This window comes from Macaca nemestrina, chromosome 17 (assembly GCF_043159975.1).
Source record: "Macaca nemestrina isolate mMacNem1 chromosome 17, mMacNem.hap1, whole genome shotgun sequence".
Lineage (NCBI taxonomy): Eukaryota > Metazoa > Chordata > Mammalia > Primates > Cercopithecidae > Macaca > Macaca nemestrina.
The window spans coordinates 81,503,000-81,524,199 of record NC_092141.1 but is presented as its reverse complement, the minus strand read 5'-3'; the positions used below and the strand labels follow the sequence as shown (position 1 = coordinate 81,524,199).

At 46.9% G+C, this 21,200-nt stretch overlaps 1 long non-coding RNA gene across 1 annotated transcript in view; it reads left to right on the top strand.

The window, feature by feature from the left end:
• LOC105469089 (uncharacterized) overlaps nt 1-21,200 on the top strand; it is a 41,407-nt gene that overhangs the window by 14,865 nt on the left and 5,342 nt on the right. Inside the window, exon 2 of the long non-coding RNA XR_011615984.1 lies at nt 7,096-7,345. This is a non-coding gene — a long non-coding RNA (uncharacterized lncRNA). The remainder of the gene's footprint in view (nt 1-7,095; nt 7,346-21,200) is intronic.

Here is a 21,200-nt window from a genome sequence, read left to right as displayed (position 1 = left end):
TTCTTAGCTTATTTTTGTCCTCACGCTGCCCCTCAGGCTGCTGTGGCCCTGTAAATCATGTCTGATATGGTTTGGCTTGACCCCACCCAAGTCTCATCTTGAATTGTAGTTCCCATAATCCCCACGTGTCACGGGAGGGACCTGGTAGGAAGTAATTGAATCATGGAGGCTGTTTCCCCCATGATGTTCTCGTAACAGTGAGTGAGTTCTCATGAGATTTGATGGTTTTATAAGGGGCTTCCCCTTTGCTCATACTAATTCTTCTCTCTCCTGCCACCATGTGAAGAAAGACGTGTTTGCTTCCCCTTCTGCGGTGATCGCAGGTTTCCAGCCCTGCAGAACTGTGAATCAATTAAACCTATTTCCTTTATAAATTACCCAGTCTCAGGTATGTCCTTATAGCAGCGTAAGAATGGACTAGTACAATGTCCCTATCTGTGGGTGGGTTGGATGCTGTCCGCCCCCCAAAATCCATGTCTACCTGGAACCTCAGAATGTGACCTTATAGAATCTTTTCAGATGTAGTTAAGGATTGAGATGAGATCATATGGGATTAGAGTGAGCTTCAGTAATTGTGTCCTTATAATAAGAGACAGAGAAGGACACACAAAGACAGGGAGGAAAAGGCCGTATGAAGACAGAAGCAGAGATTGGAATGACGTTGTCACAAGCCAGGGAATGCCAGTGTATTAGTCTGTTCTTACACTGCTAATAAAGATATACCTGAGACTGGGTAATTTATAAAGGAAAGAAGTTGAAACAACTCACAGTTCCACATGTCTGGGGAGTCCTCACAGTCATGGCAGAAGGTGAATGAGGAGCAAAGTCACATCTTACATGGCAGTGGCAGGAGAGCAAGTACAGGGGCACTCCCCTTTATAAAACCATCAGATCTCATGAGACAGATTCACTATCACAAGACCAGCACAGAAAAAACCTGTTCCTGTGATTCAGTTACCTCCCACTTGGTCCCTCTCACAACACGTGGGAATTATGGGAGCTATAATTCAAGATGAGATTTGAGTGGGGACAAAGCCAAGCCATATCAGCCAAGAACCACCAGGAGCTGGAAGAGGCAAGGAAAATTTTCTCCTAGAGGCTTTGGAGGGAGAATGGCTCCGCCGACACCTTGGTTTTAAACTTCTAAGCCTCCAGAACTCTGAGATAATAAGATCCTGTTGCTTTAAGCCACCAGAGGGTGGTAATTTGTTATGGCAGCCCTAGAAAATGAATGCACTGTCCAATGCTGGGAGAAGAGGGGGAGGCTAGTACCAGCTGCATGCCTTCTTTTTCTCACAAAAGCTTAAGGTTTCCTAGAAGCATCTGAGCTGACTTCCTATAACATCCAACTGGTCAGAAAGATGTAATATGGCCTGGGAAATCTGGAAAAACAAAAGTAGAATTTAGTTTTTACAAATGTGGCAGTTCTGAGTTTTAATAACACTCTATCTGCTCCAGTTGTAAAAATGACCAGGACACACCAAGAAGTCAGTTTATTGTTCCCAAAGGCAGGGGATAAGGGAATGTCTTCCTCTTCTCTGCCTTTCCCTTCTATTCCCACGACCTCCTTTCTTCTTATTTTCCCCTGCTTCTCCAGCTGCCTCCAACTGTATGTGGCTCAAAGGATGTCATGAATAGTAAAAAGGCAATATGCAATGAACTCGTCCAGTAGATAGTCTGTGCTCAATAAATTATGCCAGGAGGATGCTCAGAAAGCTAAGATTAGATATAAAAAAAGAAAGTTGGGAAAGCCTTTCTGAATGCTGAGGGAAATGCATGCAGCCTTATTTAAGTTTAAGAATGGAAAAAAACAGCTGTGTGTCTTACCTTAGCAAGTGCTGCTGTCCTGGAGGCTGGGTCAGGATTTGGATCAATACTGCTCACACTTGAATGAAAAATCACTCATAGAGTTTAACAAATGTAAATTTCTGGGTTCCAACTCCCCATCCCCCCTCACCAGGTGGTTCCAGGGCCCAGCCTGGGACTCTGCATGTTTAACAAGCCCCCTCGTGGAGTCTCAAGCAGGTGGTCCATCCACTGCCCATTTGCAATCGGATTCCTGAGATTCGTTCCAGCCCCGAGATTCTGAGATTCTGCAAGAGCTGCCTGAATTGATTTCCAGATACTTTTGGAAGGAAACAGCATACGGCTTTCTGGCTTTTGGGAAGCGGCTTTTGCATAGCAGTCCTGCAGTCTCCCAAGAAGTTTCCATCAAGAGAACTCGCTTGTGTTTTCAGACTGCTTTGGGGCCAGGGGACATACAAGAAAGGGCAGAGCATTGCTTGGTTGCGGTAGAATAGATGGGAAGAACCATGGCACTGCATCTTCTGTTCTTATAGGTCCCATAAACCCCCGAGGGCCTGCACACAGACTTACAGACACCTGCTGGACCAAAGGGACAGGAGGCTCCTGCAAGGGGACCTGGACCTGCTTTCTGAGCACATGGCTCTAAGGAAGTGGAGGAATGATGCAGGTTAGAAACAGGGTTGGGGGCATTGTCACCTTTTAACACTCCAGCAGGGAAGGTTTTTCTGCCTTCTCGGTCAAGACCTGAAAAATGTGACACTGTTGAGTGAATTCTCCCATCTTTCCCACCATGCTTCAGATACATCTTCCCCCCTCACTGTGACCACTGCCGAAACTTTCTTTTACATAAATAAGACACTACAGAGAAAGCGCATAGAAAGCGCTGGATATGCAATGGCCACTCTCCATTGTCCCATGCTGCCCGGACACCCCTCTCAGCGACCTTGCTCTCACAGGTCCTCCTCCCAGGCTGCTCTGCGCTGCTCCTCTCACCCACCCTCTCCCCACTGCCATTCCCAGCTCGGCGGGGTCTGGCCCTGTTTTATTGCCAGCCCATTTCCCGGCTGCACAAAGGGGGCCTTTGTAACAGCTCCTTCCAGATGTTGAGTATTTGGAAAACATTCCGATCAGAAGGTGCTTGTCCTCTAAATGCCCTCGGAAAAGGAAAGAATCTGGGACAGGGATTTGGGAGTGGTGGTCTCAGGTCTCAGAGTGGGGCTTCCCTGAGGGAACCGGGGGAAATCTCGGGTGCTTTAGAGCATCGTTACCACCATCCTCATCAGTTTCATTCAAGTCAATTCACTCACCACTTAACTGATGTTGGGGCAAAGACTCCACACCTCAGCCCTCCTCTGCGGATGCCTATGTTCCTTCCAGGTGACTGATGTGGCTGCATTCCTACCTGATTTGATCCTCCCCGTACAAGGCAAGAATTGTGATTCACACTCAAGCAAGACCATAGCTTTGAGACAATCGGTGACTTTTAAATAGCAAATCAGGACTGGAACCTGGTATTCTGATTCCAAATCCAATATTCTTCCATTGTAACATGCCTCCTCTTTGTGGAATTTCTCTGAGAAAAAAACTACCAAGCCACTCTTTTGGGGTTCACCTACAAGATGGTGGCCAGATAGCCTACCATAACACCTCCTTTCTCTAGGGAACTCCAAGGCTCCATTTCCCAGTGATTCTTGGGAAGACAGGCAGGTCATCCATAAACAGAGAAATGGAGGCCCAGGGAGGTTGAACAGCTTGCCCCGGGTCACACAGTGAGTGAGTTAGAGCCCAGGGCAGGATTGAAATCCAACTCTAGCGGGTCAGACCTCATGGAAGCTTAAAGTCACGGGAGATTGGAGAGGCTTAGTGCTGAGGTTCAGCCATTCTCAGCCAAGCCCAGCCCAAGCCCAGGCGGCATCCTCCTCCCTGTCTCTCAGGGCCTCCTCCTGGTTATGGGTTAGCCCCTCTGTTTCCTGTGACTAGCCTCTGTTCCAGGCTGGCCCCAGTACTCCATATTCCTCATTGGCAGATGTCCCTGGGACTTGGTTTCTCCCTTTACAGAGAGAAACTCATTCCCCTTTATAGAGGTTTGTTGAAATCCATACAAAATGACAGCTAGATAGAAGGAATATGTTCTAGTCTTCTATGGCACCGTAGAATGTCCATAATACATGGTTTCAAATAGCTAGAAGGCTAGTGAATATTCCTGACACAAAGAAATGATCAATGTTTAAGATGATGGATACACTAATTACCCTGATCTGATCACTATACATTATATGTGTGGAAACATCACCATGGGCCCCAGGAATATGTACAATTATTGTTTGCCAATTAAAACATTTCGTTTTGAGCTGGGCATGGTGGCTCATGCCTATAATCCCAGCACTTTGGGAGGCGAAGGTGGATAGATTGCTCGAGTCCAGGAGTTTGAGACCAGCCTGGGCGTCGTAGCAAAACCCCATCTCTACTAAAAATACAAAAGATTAGCCAGGCATGGTAGCACACACCTGGAGTCCCAGCTACTCAGGAGGCTGAAGTTGGAGGATCACTGGAGGCCAAGAGGTGGAGGTTGCAAGTGAGCTGAGATTGCGCCACTGCACTCCAGCCTGGGTAACAGATCGACACCCAGTCTTAAAAAAAAAAAAAAATTGTTTTAATATAAAAAAAATAAAGACCAGGAAGACCTCAAATGAGAAGGACTGTGGAGGCAACAGGTATGGGAAATGTATGATAAGAGAGAGCTGCTTCAATAGGGTCAGGTTTGAATATTGGCTACTCCACCTACTGTCTCTATGGCCACTGAAAAGTTGCTTTTCTCTTCCACAGAATGGTGCTAGTCATAATGATGATATCTGGCTGGCAGCCATTGGGAGGATCTCCTTTAGTCCTCAGAATAGGGAAGATAAACCATCCCATTCGCCCAGGTTTGAGAGGTTTCTTGGGATATGAGACTTTCAGTACTAAATCCAACAAAGTCCCAAGCAAATAGGGATGAATTGGTCGCTTTGCCTTAAAACAACCCATGTATTTGATGGGTCAACTAAGAATGAGAATTTACAGTGGGGCTATGATAGCTTGGATTGTTGTTTAGTTTTATACACACACACCCTTTCCTGCTATCCCCGCACCGTGATGTTGGCCTTGGCTATGTGATGTGCTTTGGCTGATGGAATGTTAGCCACCATACCAGGAGTAGTAGCTGCCAGGTACTTGTACAGTTTGGCTTGATTTGGGCTCCTGTGGTCACCTGAAGAAGTGTGTGTCCCAGGTTACAACTGGCCCTTCAGTCTTGGCTTGAGAAAAACACATGAGTTGACTAGGGCCCGGATGTGCTAGGCTGTGTTCATCACCTCCCTGCGTTGCCATCCACCAACTAAGGAATCACACCACCCTCAACTCATGGGCCTTTGCAGTGTGAAGTTGCCACTTGTGTCATCAAGAGCAGGAGTCTGTTTCTCTCTCATCCCACACCTGGGGGCTGCCTTGTGACTTGCTTTGGCCAATAGAATGTGGCAGAAGTGAAGGGTGTGGGTTCTGGAGCCTAGCCCTTGAGAGACCTTGCATGTTGGCCTCCCACCCTTTTGGAACCCTGGGCCTACCATATTGTGAGGAAGTCTGTCTAGCTTGGTTGAGAAGAAGCCACATGGAAGAGAATGGAAGAGCCCCAGTGGGTAACCAGCACCAACTGCTGCACAGGTGAGGTTGACTTGGACCCTACCCACATGAGTGAACCCAGGCAACATCAGCAGATCAGCCCGGGCAACCCAAAGAATCATGAGAAAGAAATCATAATTGTTGTTTTAAGGTACTAAGTTTTGGGGTAGTTATACAGCAGTAGATAACTGATACCAACCCATAGCTTGGGATCCAAGCTCAGTCAACAGGCATACTCACGCTAAGCTGCACATTGAGTCCATTGTAGACCACAGAACCACAGTCAGCCTTGCAGGACTGCAAGTGCAGGATGAAATGTCCCTTGTTCGAAGCCACTGAGTGTTCAAGTCATTTGTTTGCAACACTCTTATGTCAACAGCTGATTGACACAAGGGATTCAACTCTAGGAACGCCTGACTCCAAAGCCCATTCTTAGCCTCATTGCAATGCTGTGCTGTTGTCCCTTAGGCCATGAAACATCTAAGACATATTGATCTCAGTTCCCAACTATTAATACATTCCCAGGCTGTCCGGAAGTGCCCAGAAACCCTTTGTCAAACATGGGTACCATCATTGTAGAGGCTTCTAGATGGTTAGAAAAAGAAAGGAGTGGGCATTGTGTGCTGAAAGAGATGGATGAGGAGCTATTTTGTAAACTCGATAACATTTGGCAAAGAACATATCCTTAAATACAAATTAAAATAGCTTAGGTTATACCTAGGAGTACTGAGGTAGACAGAGAACATCGGAGGAGTAGGCAGGAAAATATAGAAAAACATGTTCATGACTTCAGGGTAGGGAAGTTGCAGACTCCATATAACATAAAGATATTTTTATGAAGTTCAAAAAGCCAAGCATGTTATTTGGGGACATGTCAATATGTATTAAAACCACAGTGAAAATAAAGGAAGTAATAAACAAAATTCAGCGTGTTCGTTCTTCTGGGGAGAAGAGAGAAGGGCAACTGAGGCCGGGCGTGGTGGCTCACAGCTATAATCCCAGCACTGAGGTCAGGAGTTTGAGACCAGCCTGGCCCATCTCTACTAAAAAATAAAAAAGCCAGGCACGGTGGCACGCGCCTGTAGTCTCAGCTACTCGGGAGGCTGAGGCAGGAGAATTGCTTGAACCCGGGAGGCGGAGCTTGCAGTGAGCCAAGATGGTGCTACTGCACTCCAGCCTGGGTGACTGAGCAAGACTCCGTCTCAAAAAAAAACAAAAAGAAAGTCAGAGAGAGGCATGGATTCATCTTCTAGATCTTCAGTTGAGTGGTAGATTCCAGGTTTTCACTTTACCATTTTATATAAGGGCAGCATCCTCATGGGTGGGGTGTCCTGTGATGCTTAGGTGTGTGGACGCTGAATCTGAATCCTAGTTTCCCACTCACTGGAGTCTTACACATGCAACTTCACCTCTCAGTGCCTCAGTTGCCTCGTCTGTAAAATAGGTGTTGATGGCAACAGTACCTACCTCGTAGAGTTATTAGGAGGAAGTGCTTGAAACCGTGCCTGTGAGTTACATGTTATTAAATACACAGCCACCATTATACAATACAATTGATTGAGTTGGGAGAGGGGACTCATCTGTGCTTCTTCATTAACTCAACACTGATTATGTATCTGCTCTCATCGGACACAGGTGCTCACATGCCCAGGCGAAGTAAGCTGGTGAGTTATGTGGCACAGCACCATCGATCGATCTACAAAGGAAGCTTCAGTGCAGCCGTGTTGCTACACGGACCTGTCTCACCCAGGCGTCATGAACGGAAGGGCTGGGAGAGACCTCATGGAGGAGGAAGAGCTTTGCTCAGCTGCTTGGGTGTGGGACTGAATGTGGTTCCAGAACTGGTCGCTGCCTTCACCCGCTGACTCTGGTCTCGGCGATGACAGTGAGTTCCTTCTTGGCGCCTTGAATGGGAGGGATTGTCGTGCGCTTGGGGAGGAGCTGGCTGTGGAGTTCAATCATTAATTTGCCACAATTAAACCAGAGACTTCTGTCTCCAGCAGCAGATAAGCAAGCAGAGAGCTAACAACGAGGAAGGGAGGGGCGGTCTGACAAACCGGTTGCGAAGGGCAGGCTAGGCTGATTGAGAGCTGATAGGGGACTGTCATTGCTTTATTGTGGCAATAACGCCGTCAGGCATCTGGGGAATTAGGAGGGAAAGCCTCGGCGGGCATTGGCTGCAGGCAGAAGCGAGGAAAACCCCAGCCAGATTTTTTCAGTCTGCCGGGCCACCAGAGAAGGATTTGGGGTCCCCGAGGCACGTGTGAGGCTGAGAGTTGGTGATCTGCTCCCCCGGTTCCTTCCTGGCTGGGCTTCATGAACCGGGGACAGCTGGAGTGTTGACGTCTGACATTCCCAAAGAGAAGCAGCTAAAGTCAAGAGGACTGTCTCACACAGAGATGGCGATCAGGGGCATGGAGTCCCCCGGAGGCAGGAAAGGAGGCAGGAAGCCTTAGGTTAGACTCCAGGAAGAACTATCTCCCAAAGCAGTGATAATTGGAACAGCCAACATCTGAGTGCTTGCTCTGTGCCCAGTGCTAGGTGCTTTCCATGAATTCACTAATTCCTGAAACCCACAGGTAGGTCCTTTTATTGCCCCTCTACAGAGATGAAAAAACTGGGTCCTCCAGAAGTTACACATCTTGCCCAAGGTAACGTAGCTCCGAAGTAGCAGAGAAGTAGTAGAGAGTAGCATTGAAATTGCAGAGCTTCCTCTTGAAACCTCTAGATGCTAGCCTACCTCTTCAAAGATGCCCATCAATCAGAGGTAGGACAGTCTTATCTCTGGATCTTCCTTGGTCTTCTTGTTCTGGCATTGATCAGTTGGTGTGCCATACACACACACACACAGGCACACACATAAACACAGATTATATATATGCATACATGCCATGCATACACATCACATACAGGTACAAGCACACACATATGCACAAACATTGCACATCACACACATCCACACACACATTACATACATGCACATGCACATCACATACGTGCACACACTACAGATATAATCCCTCCCCAACTCCTCCACAGCACCCCCCACCACAAACCTTTAAGGTACTGGCATGACTGTAACAGAGTCATTGACCCTCAGTGGATTCTCTACCCCTGGACAGCTGTGGAAAGACCAGTGGCATTCCTGGGAGTACTTTGAGGGTTGTGCGGGGCCCAGCAACTCTTAGCTGCCACAGCCCCCCGAAAAACAATGGCCTTGAAGTTGTCCACCCTCACTGCGCTGGGCTACACTCATTGGGCCATGCTTCATTTTGGCAGAAGGCCCTTCTGTGAGTACTTTAAATTCCTGAAAAAGCTCATTAAATTTTGCCATGGTCCTGAGGTGGTGACTGGGGACTGTCCCTACTCTCACTGACTTGATTAAATTGAGGTCCAGAGTAAGCCATAAAACAAAACGCAAAATGCAGCTTCCCAAGCCCCCAACATGCCAAGGCTGGCCGAAATTCTAAGACCAGGTAAAAGGTGCTGCGCCCCCTCAAGTCTGTTCAATGATCAGACGGGGACTAGGGAATGCTGGTTTGACTGGTGTGCTCCTCCCCTGCCTTCTCTGTTGGGGTCGTGTTTGCTTTGTGTTCTTGGCCACAGGGTTAGCGGGAAGGAGATCATCAATGCATCATTGCATGTGCTGTTCTATGATTTTTCTCAATTTTTCACCCTGGAAGAAGGAGTGAATTTATGGACCTGTTATGGACTGACAGATGCCATATGCAGAATTAGAGGCAGCCTGGGATGGAGGCTGGGTTCTGAGACTTACATCTTGAGCAGGATTTCTCAGTCTCAGCACGGTGACATTTGAGGCTGGATCATTTATGATGATGATGATGATGATGATGATGATGATGATGACAGAGTCTTGCTCTGTTGCCCAGGCTGGAGTGCAATGGCTCGATTTCAGCTCACTGCAACCTCCGCCTCCCGCGTTCAAGTGATTCTCCTGTCTCTGCCTCCCACGTAGCTGGGATTACAGGCACCTGCCCCCAAGCCCAGCTGATTTTGTAATTTTAGTAGAGATGGGGTTTCACCATGTTGGCCAGGCTGGTCTTGAACTCCTGACCTCAGGTGATCCACCCACCTCGGCCTCCCAAAGTGCTGGGATTACAGGCGTGAGCCACCATACCCGGCCTGGATCATTCTTTGTTACAGGGCTTTGTCCTGTGCCTTGTAGCGTGGTGAGTAGCATCCTGGCCTTCACCAACTAAATGCCAGTACCACTCTGGCTTCCCAGTTGTGACAATGAAAAACCTCTCCAGACGTTGCCCAGTGTTTCTAGAGTAGGGGGTGGTGCAAAAGTGTGTGAGTTGAGGAGCACTCATAGAGACGACTCAAGTTTTGGGGCATGAGTAGCTTCCTGCCAACAGTCACTCTGCCCCTCAGTCCCTTTGCTTCTCTCTCCATTCCTGCCCTTCCCATCTGTTCAATGGGCATTTCCATGGCCGTGAACTAAGCCATTTACTCTGTGAGTTAAGAGGAAAGCAAAACCCCAGCCACATCTCACACTGGAGAAACAGGACTTTCTTTCCTTTCCCCTCAAAGTTCTAATTTTCCGCAAGGTCCCCAGATGGCCAACTGAGAGCCTTTCGTCCACTCTGCAGGCAGGGAAAAGTAAGCAACACAAACACCCTCTGTCCTTCCTCCAAAGGGAGAGAGGAGTTTTCCTCCCTCCCTCCATCCTTCCCCTCCCCTTTCAGAAACTCTTGGGTTGTGTTTCCCTCCCCTGCAACTCAGTCCACTTACACTGCCGACCCCTCCCCAGCCATTCCCTCTCCGCTTCCCCTGGTACACCTGACTTATTTATTTATTTATGGCTGGAGTATTTGAGCTCAGGGTTAGTTCGGGTCTATTAAGTTTGCTCCTTTTCCTGCCTGGGAACCCGGGTAATGAGTAACCATAGCGTGCTTCGGGCAGCTGTCTCCGACAAACCGAGAGACGCTGTGGGAGCCGCATAAGGGAGCGTTTGTTCTGTGCCTTCTCAATAGTTCCTTGTGCAGGAGGCAGGGTGATGGGAGGGGAGGGAGGGAGGGAGAAGGGAAGAAAGAGACAGACACTAAATCACTGCACTTTTGACAATTCCTCTCTTCTTCCCACCCCCCATCCTCCCCCGCCCACACCGATCAGATCTTTGTGGTGGACTTAAGACTTTAAGACTTGTGTTACTGTTTCCATGAGCCTGAGGAGAGGCTCCTGTGTACCTCGTGGGGGTACTTTTGGGCGAGTTGCAGATTACATGGGGCCTGAGGGCTGATTTTTAACATGGGGATGGTTTAAGTATCCTGGATCTCTCTCACTGTGTATGTAAATTAACACAATGCCTATTGTTCCCTAGTTCATTTAATGATCCAATAAATCTCTAGGTATCTATTCCCAACCTTGTGGCCTAGATATGCTATAAAGCTGTTTGAAAAGTGCTTTCATAAAGCAGTCCAAGTATATTACGGGATTAGTCATATACCCCACAATCAACATGGGACTCGTTAGGGCCTCCCTTGATTTATATCATTATGTAGACAAGAGAGGCAGGCCAAGAAATATATTGTACATATGGTCTTTGGAAAATATCCTAAGTGATAGCCACAGCCGTTCATTCACTGCGTGGGGATTTAGCACCTACTATGTGCCAGCTGTTTGGCCAGGTCTCAGGGGCAACTACGGAAATGAATAGGGCATGACCCTGGCTCTCGAATTTGCAATGGGGTAAGGAAAATAAGAAAGAACTCATGTCCCGAATGACAGTAACATAGGTAAGCTGGAATATGTGCCGTAAGAAAGGTACAAGCAGAATATCTAGAGAGAGGGGAGGAGGGAAGATGAAAATATTTTGGGAGCATAAAAGAAAGCTTGGCTTCAGGAGAAAAAGATAAAGGGCAGCCCCTCCTCCAGGCAAAGGAAAGGTTTTAGCCAAGAAATGAAGGCAGGCGAGCATGGGGCATATTTGGCGAATAAGGAAGGGCTGGGTTGGTTAAGACATGGGTAGATGAGTCACCATCCATGCTGTGTTTTAGACAGATTAATCAGGCTGTGGTGTGTAGGGTACATTTAAAGGGGAAGAGATTAGTGATGACAGTTAGAAGTAGATGCCACCAGTCTAGTTGGAAGAAAATGAGAAAAGACAGGATGGGTGAGATGGAGGAGCACAGGAATGTGGAGGGAGGGGGTAGCAACTGACCGCATGTCAAAGAGGGCACCATGGAGGTAGCCCTGAGGCTTTAAGCCTGGGTGACTGGGAAGAGAAATCTAGAAAAATAGCATGACACATCATCAGGAGGTCCAAGGATGGCTCAGAACTGAGTAGCAAGCTCAGTGGTCTGGTTTGGATGTGCTAAATCTGAGAGGTACCAAGGGACAGATGTCCCAAAGCCAAGTGGCAACAGAGGTCTAGAGCTGGGGGGGATGTCAGGGGCACTGTCTCTCCCCAGCATCTCCCTCTAATGCTGGCACGAGGGTGGAAACATCCTTCAAACGTGAGCTGGATCTCCTTCCGTTGTCCATCCCGGTCTTGTCTCCATGTCACCCCTAATCAGTGCCCCAAGAGCTGCCCTGTACGGATTGCAGCAGCAAGCTCCCTTGGCCACTGGATTCCAGCTGAGTTCAGCAAGTGGAGTGAATGGCAGGAGATTAGTGGGTGGAAGGAAAGTAGCCTCAGTTTCTGGCAGGCTGTTCTTTCTCTGCAGCTGCTGTCTCTGGATTCTGGAAACATTCTGCTCCCCTTGCCCCGTCTGACCTCAGAGGGTGGGGGCATGCCTTCCCACCATTGCTGGCCCCATGAACCTGTACTCTCCCTTGTTGGCTTCCTTGAACCCTGCCCATCCCATAACACATATCTGTCTGAAACTCTTTTCAGTCCCCCAAATTGGTTGTGCTGTTTGTATCCTGTTAGGACCCTGATTCATCCAAAAACCGTAGTCAAAAGTCACACAGGGCCGGGCACGGTGGCTCACGCCTGTAATCCCAGCACTTTGGGAGGCCAAGACAGGCAGATCACTTGAGGTCAGGAGTTCGAGACCAGCCTGGCCAACATGGTGAAACCTCGGCTCTACTAAAAATACAAAAATTAGCTGGATGAGGTGGTGCATGCCTGTAGTCCCAGCTACTCAGGAGGCTGAGATAGGATAATTGCTTCAACCGAGAGGTGGAGGTTGCAGTGAGCCGAGTTGCACCACTGCACTCCAGCCTGGGCAACAGAGTCAGACTCTGTCTCAAAAAAAAAAAAAAAAAAAAAAAAAAAAAAAAAAAAAAAAAAAGACACACAGAACAAATCCTTTTTCTCTTCTTTCACACATGGTATTTCTGATCAAACAGAGGCCTTATCACAATGGAATGGACAAATAAATATTATAATTGAGAAAAGTTTCATAAACTGAAGCAGTCTGCAAATTTTCTAGGTTTCTTCTATCATTCTGATTATTAATGTAGCAGTTGTTGATCTCATTCTCTTTAACATTTCTGGATTTTTCTGTGTCTTCCTTTGTTGGCTTCTGACTTCCCCAAGTGACTTCACATCTTTCTTTTTTTTTTTCTCACTCTATCACCCAAGCTGAAGTACAGTGGCACGATCTCGGCTCACTGCAAGCTCCGCCTCCCGGGTTCACGCCATTCTCCTGCCTCAGCCTCCCAAGTAGCTGGGACTACAGGCGCCCACCATGCCCGGCTAATTTTTTATATTTTTAGTAGAGATGGGGTTTCACCGTGTTAGCCAGGATGGTCTCGATCTCCTGACCTCATGATCCTCCCGCCTCAGCCTCCCAAAGTGCTGGGATTACAGGCGTGAGCCACCGTGCCCGGCCCACATCTTTCTTTTAGTGCCAAGGTGAGTTGCTCCAACTGAAGCTCCCCTTTTTGAGCAGCTTCCACCTTCTTTCCTCTGGCCATGACAGAAGCAGATTCTTTGCCCTAGTGAGCTACCTCCAATGGAACCATCATCATCTGAGCAGCAGAGAATTCTGAGCAAGAGAATTGAGACTTGTTCCAATTTATTGAGACTTCTTCCAAATCTTAAGAAAATGTTTAGCTGGAAGATAGTCTGTAAGTATCAGTCTGTTTTAAAATACAGGCATGCACACCATGTCTCAATAGTTGCTGTGACTGTCTTTGTGTTTTGTTTCTTGAGACCGAGTTTCACACTTGTCGGCCAGGCTGGAGTGCAATGGTGTGATCTCAGCTCGCTGCAACCTCTGCCTCCTGGGTTCAAGTGATTATCCCGCCTCAGCCTCCCGAGTAGCTGGGATTACAGGCACCTGCCACCATGCCCAATTAATTTTTGTATTTTTAGTAGAGACAGGGTTTCAGTGTGTTGGCCAGGCTGACCTCAGGTGATCCACCTGCCTCGGCCTCCCAGAGGGCTGGGATTACAGGCATGGCCCATCATGCCTAGCCAGCTGTGATTGTCTTTATCATAACCTCTTAATGCATGGATTGGGAGCTGCAAGGAGTAGATCCCCAAGTGGGACTAGCATGGATCCCAAGGTATTTATTGGAAGGATTATGTCAAAACAACAACAACAAAGAAAGAATGAAATATCAACAGGAAAGAATATAGTCCATCTTCAGAACATGTGTGGAATGAGTTTTCTCTGCATGTAGCTTTCTTGTATCTCTTTACAGATCCGCTTTCTTCATTTAGGAGGAAACATGAGTGCTGACTGACCCTTGACTTTTACATCTTGCAGCTTTCAATGAGGGCAAGTTTCCCTTATTCAGTTCTAGTTAGCCAAATCTCAAGGCAGGACTCTGATTGGATCAGCTAAAGTCAGATGCCCATCCTTGGACCCGTCAACTGTAGCCAAGGGGAGGAAGAAGGCCATGCACCAACAGAGCTGCTCCTGCCAGAACGTGGGATCAGGTGGGAAGTATTGATCTCAAAGGAGGAGCGGGTACCCGGTGGAATAATTTGCATTACAGGCATTCTAAAACAGCAATTATTTTTTAGAAACAAACTTATCAGCATAAAGAGACTTTCAGCTCAACAAACACCATTTGACATATTCACAATTTAATAGACAGAAGCTCTCAGTTCAATAAACAAATATATAAACTGAGTAACTGCAGTGTTGCTGTAGGAACAGATCATTATTTTCTGATTGTTGATGGCTGCATTATTTTCTGATTGTTGATGGACATGATAAGCAGAGTCACGGCAACTACTGAGATGGGACAGACTGATACAGACTATCTTCCAGCTAAACATTTTCTTAACTTTTGGAAGAAGTCTCAGTATACTGGAAAAGGCCCAATTCTCCTGCTCAGAATTCTCTTCTGTACAATGCTGGGTGCATAGGATACATTAGAGAAATCTGCTCCTACAGGTGATAAATAATAGGTGTGTTAAATTAGTAAATTATATTATCTACTGGAAGTTGATAAGTGCTACAGAAAAAGAAAAGGAGAGCAGAGTTGAGACAATCTCCAGTGCTGGAGAGAGGCATGGCCATTGGGTTGCAATTTTAAATGGAGGCTGAGAGCTCTTTAAAAATGGAGGCTGAGAGCTCTTTAAAAAGGAGACATTTGGGGCTGGGCATGGTGGCTCACACCTGTAATCCCAGCACTTTGAGAGGCCAAGGTGGTTGGATCATGAGGTCAAGAGATCGAGACCATCCTGGCCAACATGGTGAAACCCTGTGTCTACTAAAATACAAAGATTAGCTGGGCATGGTGGCATGCTCCTGTAGTCTCAGCTACTCGGGAGGCAGGAGAATCGCTTGAACCCGGAAGGTGGAAGTTGCAGTGAGCCGAGATCGCGCCACTGCACTACAACCTGGGAGACAGAGTGAGACTCCATCTCAAAAAAAAAAAAAAAAAAAAAAAAAAGGGCGGGGAGAGACATTTGGCCAGGCACAGGGGCTCAAGCAGTATTTTGGGAGGTTGAAATGGGAGGACTGCTTGAGGCCAGGAGTTCAAGACAAGCCTAGGCAACATAGCGAGACCCCCATCTCTACAAAAAATGTTAAAATTAGCCAGGCATGGTGATGCACGCCTATAGAACCAACCACTTAGGAGACTGAGGTGGGAGGATCCCTTGAGACCAGGAGATCGAGGCTCTGGTGAGCTATGATAGCATCACTGCACTTCACAGCCTTGGCAACAGAGCAAGACCCTGTCTCAAAAAATAAAAAAGAGAGGGGGGACATTTGAGCAAAGATTGGAGGACATGACATTTCCTCTGTTCTTATTGCATACTTCTGCTTTTTAGTTTAGTACCCCATTAAAAGTAACGTTTGGGTTTGAAATAAATACTATTTAATAATGACGTGGCCCATTATTTCTTGCTTCTAATGTGTGGCCATTAAAAGAAATGTAAACCCTTCAAGGACACAAAGAGAGAGATTTCCATGCTTCATATATTCCAGTTGAACCAAGTCAAGTCATAGATTTTAGAACAGCAAAGAATGTTGCCCCACCCTTTCGTTTTATAGGTGAATTGTGAATGCCTGGCCAAAAGCCACATGGTGAGCTAGAAATGCAGTGGTGATTAACATGAAATCAAATGTATACACAGAAATGCACTTCAACAGAGTGACTCAAATGGCCGAGAATGGAGAGCAGACGATCCCTTCTTATTTCCTTGGCTTGTATTAAAATTTCTAGATCTCACCATTTGCCATTAAATATTACATTCCAATTGTTTTTGATGATATTGGTAGTATTGCATTGCTATATTGGGAAACGTTGAAATGACAGTGTTTTTCAAATGTGCCTTTATTCACAAGGTTCAGTTGGAATGCCAGCATGAGACTAGGCCATCACTCAGAGAGTGTTTTTCCTCATTACTCATGAGCGGCTTGCTTTTCCCTTCTCCCTTTAATTATTTGTCTCTACTTGTATCATATGTTACTGGTCTTGATTATAATTTATAGAGATGTGTTTTTGCTGAGGGCATCTCCTATCATTTTCTTTTTCTTTTTTTTTTTTTTAAGTTGGAGTCTCGCTCTGTCTCCCAGGCTGCAGTGCAGTGGCATGACCTCAGCTCACTGCAACCACTGCCTCCCGGGTTCAAGCAATTCTTCTGCCTCAGCCTCCCGAATACCTGGGACTACAGGCGCGTACCACCATGCCTGGCCAATTTTTGTATTTTTAATAGAGACAGGGTTTCACCATGTTGCCAGGCTGGTCTTGAACTCCTGACCTCAAGTGATCCATCTGCCTCAGCCTCCCAAAGTGCTGGAATTACAGGCATGAGCCACTGCGCCTGGCCTCATTTTCTTAAATAACAGCTTATTGAGATATTATTCACATTCCATGAAGTTCACCCTTTAAAATATACAACTCAGAAAAGTCATACATTGATCACCACTATCTAATTCCAGAATATTTTCAGCACCCCCAAAAGACACCCCATAACCATAAGCAGCCATTTCTCATTCCTCGCATCCCCCAGCCCCTGGCAACCATTGATCTCTTTCTGTCTTTAGAGATGTGCCTGTTCTGGACATTTCACATAAATGGAATCATACAGTTAGTGGTTTTTGTGTCTGGCTTCAAGGTGCATCTATGCTGCGGCATGTATTAGTATTTCATTCTTTTTCATGGCTGAATAATATTCCATTTTATGGATATATCAATTTATTCATTCATCTGTTAATGAACATTTGAGTCATTTCTACTTTTTGGCTATTATGATTAATGCTGCTATGAATATGTGTGTACAAGTTTGGTATGGACATATGTTTTCAGTTCTCTTGACTATATACCTAGAAATGAAATTGCTGGGTCACATGGTAACTCTATATTTAATCATCTGAGGATCACCAGACTGTTTTCCAAAGTGGCTGCAGCATTTTACATTTCCACCAGCAGAGGATGAGGGTTCCAATTTCTCCATGTGCTCACCAACATTTATTGTTATCATATCATCTTCAAATAGAGATAGTTTTGCTTCCTTTCCCCCCCCCCAGTCTGGATGACTTTATTTAATGTTTGTGCCTAATTGCTCTGGCTAGAACCTCCACTACAATGTTGAATAAAAGTGGTAAGAGTGGACATGCTTGTCTTATTCCTGACAAGAAACCATTCAGCCTTTCACCATTAAGAATGATGTTAATTGTAAGTTTTTCATAGATGCCCTATGTCAAGTTGAGGAAATCCCCTTCTATTTCTAGTTTGTTGCGTGTTTTATAATGAAAAGGTGTTGAATTTTGCCAAATGTGTTTTCTGTGTCAATGGAGATGATCATGTGATTTTTGTCCTTTGTTCAATTAATATGGTGTGTCACATTGATTTTTCTACATTAAACCATCTTTGCATTCCTGAGATAAATTTTACTTGGTCATGGTGTCTGCTGTTTTTATATGGTACTAGATTTAGTTTGACAATATTTGGTTGAGGATTTTTGCATCTACTCATAAGGAATATTGGTCTGCATTTTTCTTTTCTTGTGGTATCTTTGTCTTGTTTTAGTATCAAGGTAATAATACTGGCCTCATAGAATGAATTGGGAAGTTGTCCCTCCTCTTTTATTTTTTTGGAAGAGCTTGTAAGGGATTAGAGTTAATTCCTCTTTAAATGTTTCGTAGCATTCATCCATGAAGCCATCTGGTCCTAGGCTCCCTTTCATGTGGTTTTGTTTTGTTTTAACAACTTCAGTCTCTTTTTAGTTGTTATGGGTCTGTTTAGATATTCTGTTTCTTCTTGACTCAAATACTTTTTGAAAACAGGTAGGTTGAAAGTCAACTTGTCAAAGTAATTTAAAAGTTGTTCTTTTCATTTGAAATGATTGCTGTTGGTAGTGTTGAACTTCCAGTGTGATTTCGAGTGGTAAAACCATGGAATGAGAGCGCCCTGCACTTCAGGGCCTGGCATGATGCTCCTCATTAATATCATGCTAGAAAGCTCACTGTCTGTCTCTGAATCCCAGTTTCCTCAACTGCAAGATGGGCTTAATCACATCATCCTAAAAGGGTGTCAAGGGGATCAGGTGGAGACATCCATCTCATGCCTAGCATATAGTAGACCCTGAATAATGATGATCTGTTTTCTCTAGCAATATATATCTGATACTCACCCACTAGCTGCTGGGGACCCTTCTAGGGACTAAGGATACGGAGGTGAGCAAAAGCAGAGACTCTGGTGGTTACATTCCAATGGAGGAGAGATCAAAATAAACAAACACATAGAAAGGGTCTAAGGAGGTCTCTGCCTGATTTTAAGCCAACAGAGACATGGGCACAGCAGTCAGGCAGGTGCAGCTCCCATGTGTGATTTTTGATGATCAGAGCTAGGCTGGAGGACCTGACTCACCTGGGATCAGGTGGGCTTGTCTGCGCTCTTGGTTCCCCCTTTCAGTCTAGCTCTAGGGACAGTCTTCTGAGGCCAAGTTAGGATCTGTAGAGCAGGACTACTTCTGAGTCTCAGTGTCCAGTCCTTACAGACTTCAGATGAATTAGCAGCTGAATCCAGAAACCTGGGCCCGTGGCTCTTGCCCACCAGTCAGTGGCTTGTTCTGAGGACAAGGCGGGGAAAGTGGCCAGGAGCATGACTTTGTTGGGGGCTTTTCCTGTGCTCATTGGGGGCCTCTTCCCCTATTCAGTAGAGATCTCTTCTCATACTTGGTGGCAGGGGTGGAGGGGCAGGTTCTTCCCATAGTCAGTGGGGGGCTCGTCCCATGGTCAGTGGGGGGCTCTTCCCAAAGTCAATGGGGGGCTCTTCCCGTAGTCAGTGAGGGGCTCTCCCGATAGTCAGTGGGGGGCTCTTCCCATAGTCAGTGGGGGGGTTCTTCTTATATTAAGTGGATGGGCTCTTCCCATTCAGTGGGGGGCTCTCCCCATAGTCAATGGGGGACTCTTCCCATAGTCAGTTGGGGGCTCTTCTCATAGTCAAAGTGTGGCTCTTCCCATATTTACTGGGGGACTCTTCCCATAGTCGGGGGGCTCTTCCCATAGTCACTGGGGGGCTCTTCCCAAAGTCAGTGGGGGGCTCTTCCCATAGTCACTGGGGGGCTCTTCCTATATTCAGTGGGGGCCTCTTCCCATGGTCAGAGGGAGGCTCTTCACGTAGTCAGTGGGGGGCTCTTACTATGGTCCCTGGGGAGCTCTTCCCATGGTCAGAGGAGGTTCTTCCCCTTTTCAGTGGGGGTTTTTTACTGTCTTCAGCGGAGATCTCTTCCGATACTCAGTGCGGGGCTCTTCTCTTGTTTCTCCTCTACCCCAGTTCACAGGGCACTGTGTTAGAAGGTGACAGGGAAGTGGGAGGCACCTTTTACAGCATGGTGGGAGAAGGCTCTTCTAGGGAGGTGACACTGGGCAGAGAACTGAGTGGTAGGAGTGAGCCAGACATGCAAAGCTCCTGGGCACAGGAGCATGGTGGGAGAAGGCTCTTCTAGGGAGGTGACACTGGGCAGAGAACTGAGTGGTAGGAGTGAGCCAGACATGCAAAGCTCCTGGGCACAGGAGGGTGTCCCAGGCAGAAGTGACTGCCTCATTGGTACATATGAGAAGCAGAAATGGCCTTTTCTGCCTCCTTTTCTCCCTCTCTGTGTCATTTTTGTTTGTTTGTTTTTGAGATGGAGTCTTACTGTCACCCAGGCTGGAGTGCAGTGGCGTGATCCCAGCTCACTGCAACCTCAGCCTCCCGGGCTCAAGTGATTCTCCTGCCTCAGTCTCCTGGGTAGCTGGGATTACAGGGGCCCGCCATCCCACCTGGCTAGTTTTTGTATTTTTAGTAGAGACAGGGTTTCACCATGTTGGCCAGGCTGGTTTTGAACTCCAGACCTCAAGTGATCCACCTGCCTCAGCCTCCCAAGGTACTGGGATTACAGGGGTGAGCCACCCCGCCCGGCCTCTCCCTGTGTCTTTTTACTCAACCTTTCTAAATCTCATGCAGACTCCATCTTCCTCAGAGCCTGCTGGTGCTGGGAGAAACAAAACGGCCTGTGCTTTCCAGCCTGTGGCTCTTTAGAGACAAAATCTCTTAGTCAGGTGTGGAGGCCCGAGTTCTGGAGCTCCACCGCTGGTTGTCCAAGACAAAAAGCTTTAGAGGCATCGAAGACCACTTCTTTGCTGAGATGCATCAGAATTGGCCTGAAAACCTATTTGCCTTTCCAGAGAGTTTTCTTTTTGGTTTGTTTAGTGGCTAGCAGCAGTCTCTCCAAGGGAAACCACTGGATTTATTAATGAGAAAATGAAGGCTTGTGTTGAAGCCTGGTCTCTGGTAAGTTGCGTGATGCTGAGGGTCAGATGTTTACAGTGGTTCCCCGGGGGTGCAGGCCTCGCCCTGGCAGGTGGCTGGGTTTCTGCCACGCTACGGTCCTGGGTTTCTGCCATGCTACGGTCCCATGCTCACCTGCCATGTCCTCTGAGGTCATCAGATGTGGCTTAACCTCAGCTTTCAAGGACAGAAGGCGACTCTTCTAGCACCTGCCATGACCCTGATATTTCCTGCTTCCCGGAATCTTCTATGCTTCTTTACCAGAAGAGCTGTCTACCCAGGGACATGTCAGCCAGGTGGAGGGGTCAGGCAGCAATCTGCAGGGCAAGAGGGTTAGTCCCTGGGATATCGGGTCCTATTCCTGGGTAATCCGTCTAAAGTCTTATTTTCTTTGGATGCAAAAATCTCACCTGGGCTAGGACAGATTAGCTTGAAGATCTGTGGAGGTGCAGCTTCTGGCGCCAGAACTTTAGATGCTGGATGAATATTGACAGGGACTTAGTGTGGAGGGAGGCATGTTCTCTTTAATGCTGGGCTTAGGACCTGGGCTCACTAAAGTGAGGGCTTCAGCAACAAATTGGACTCGT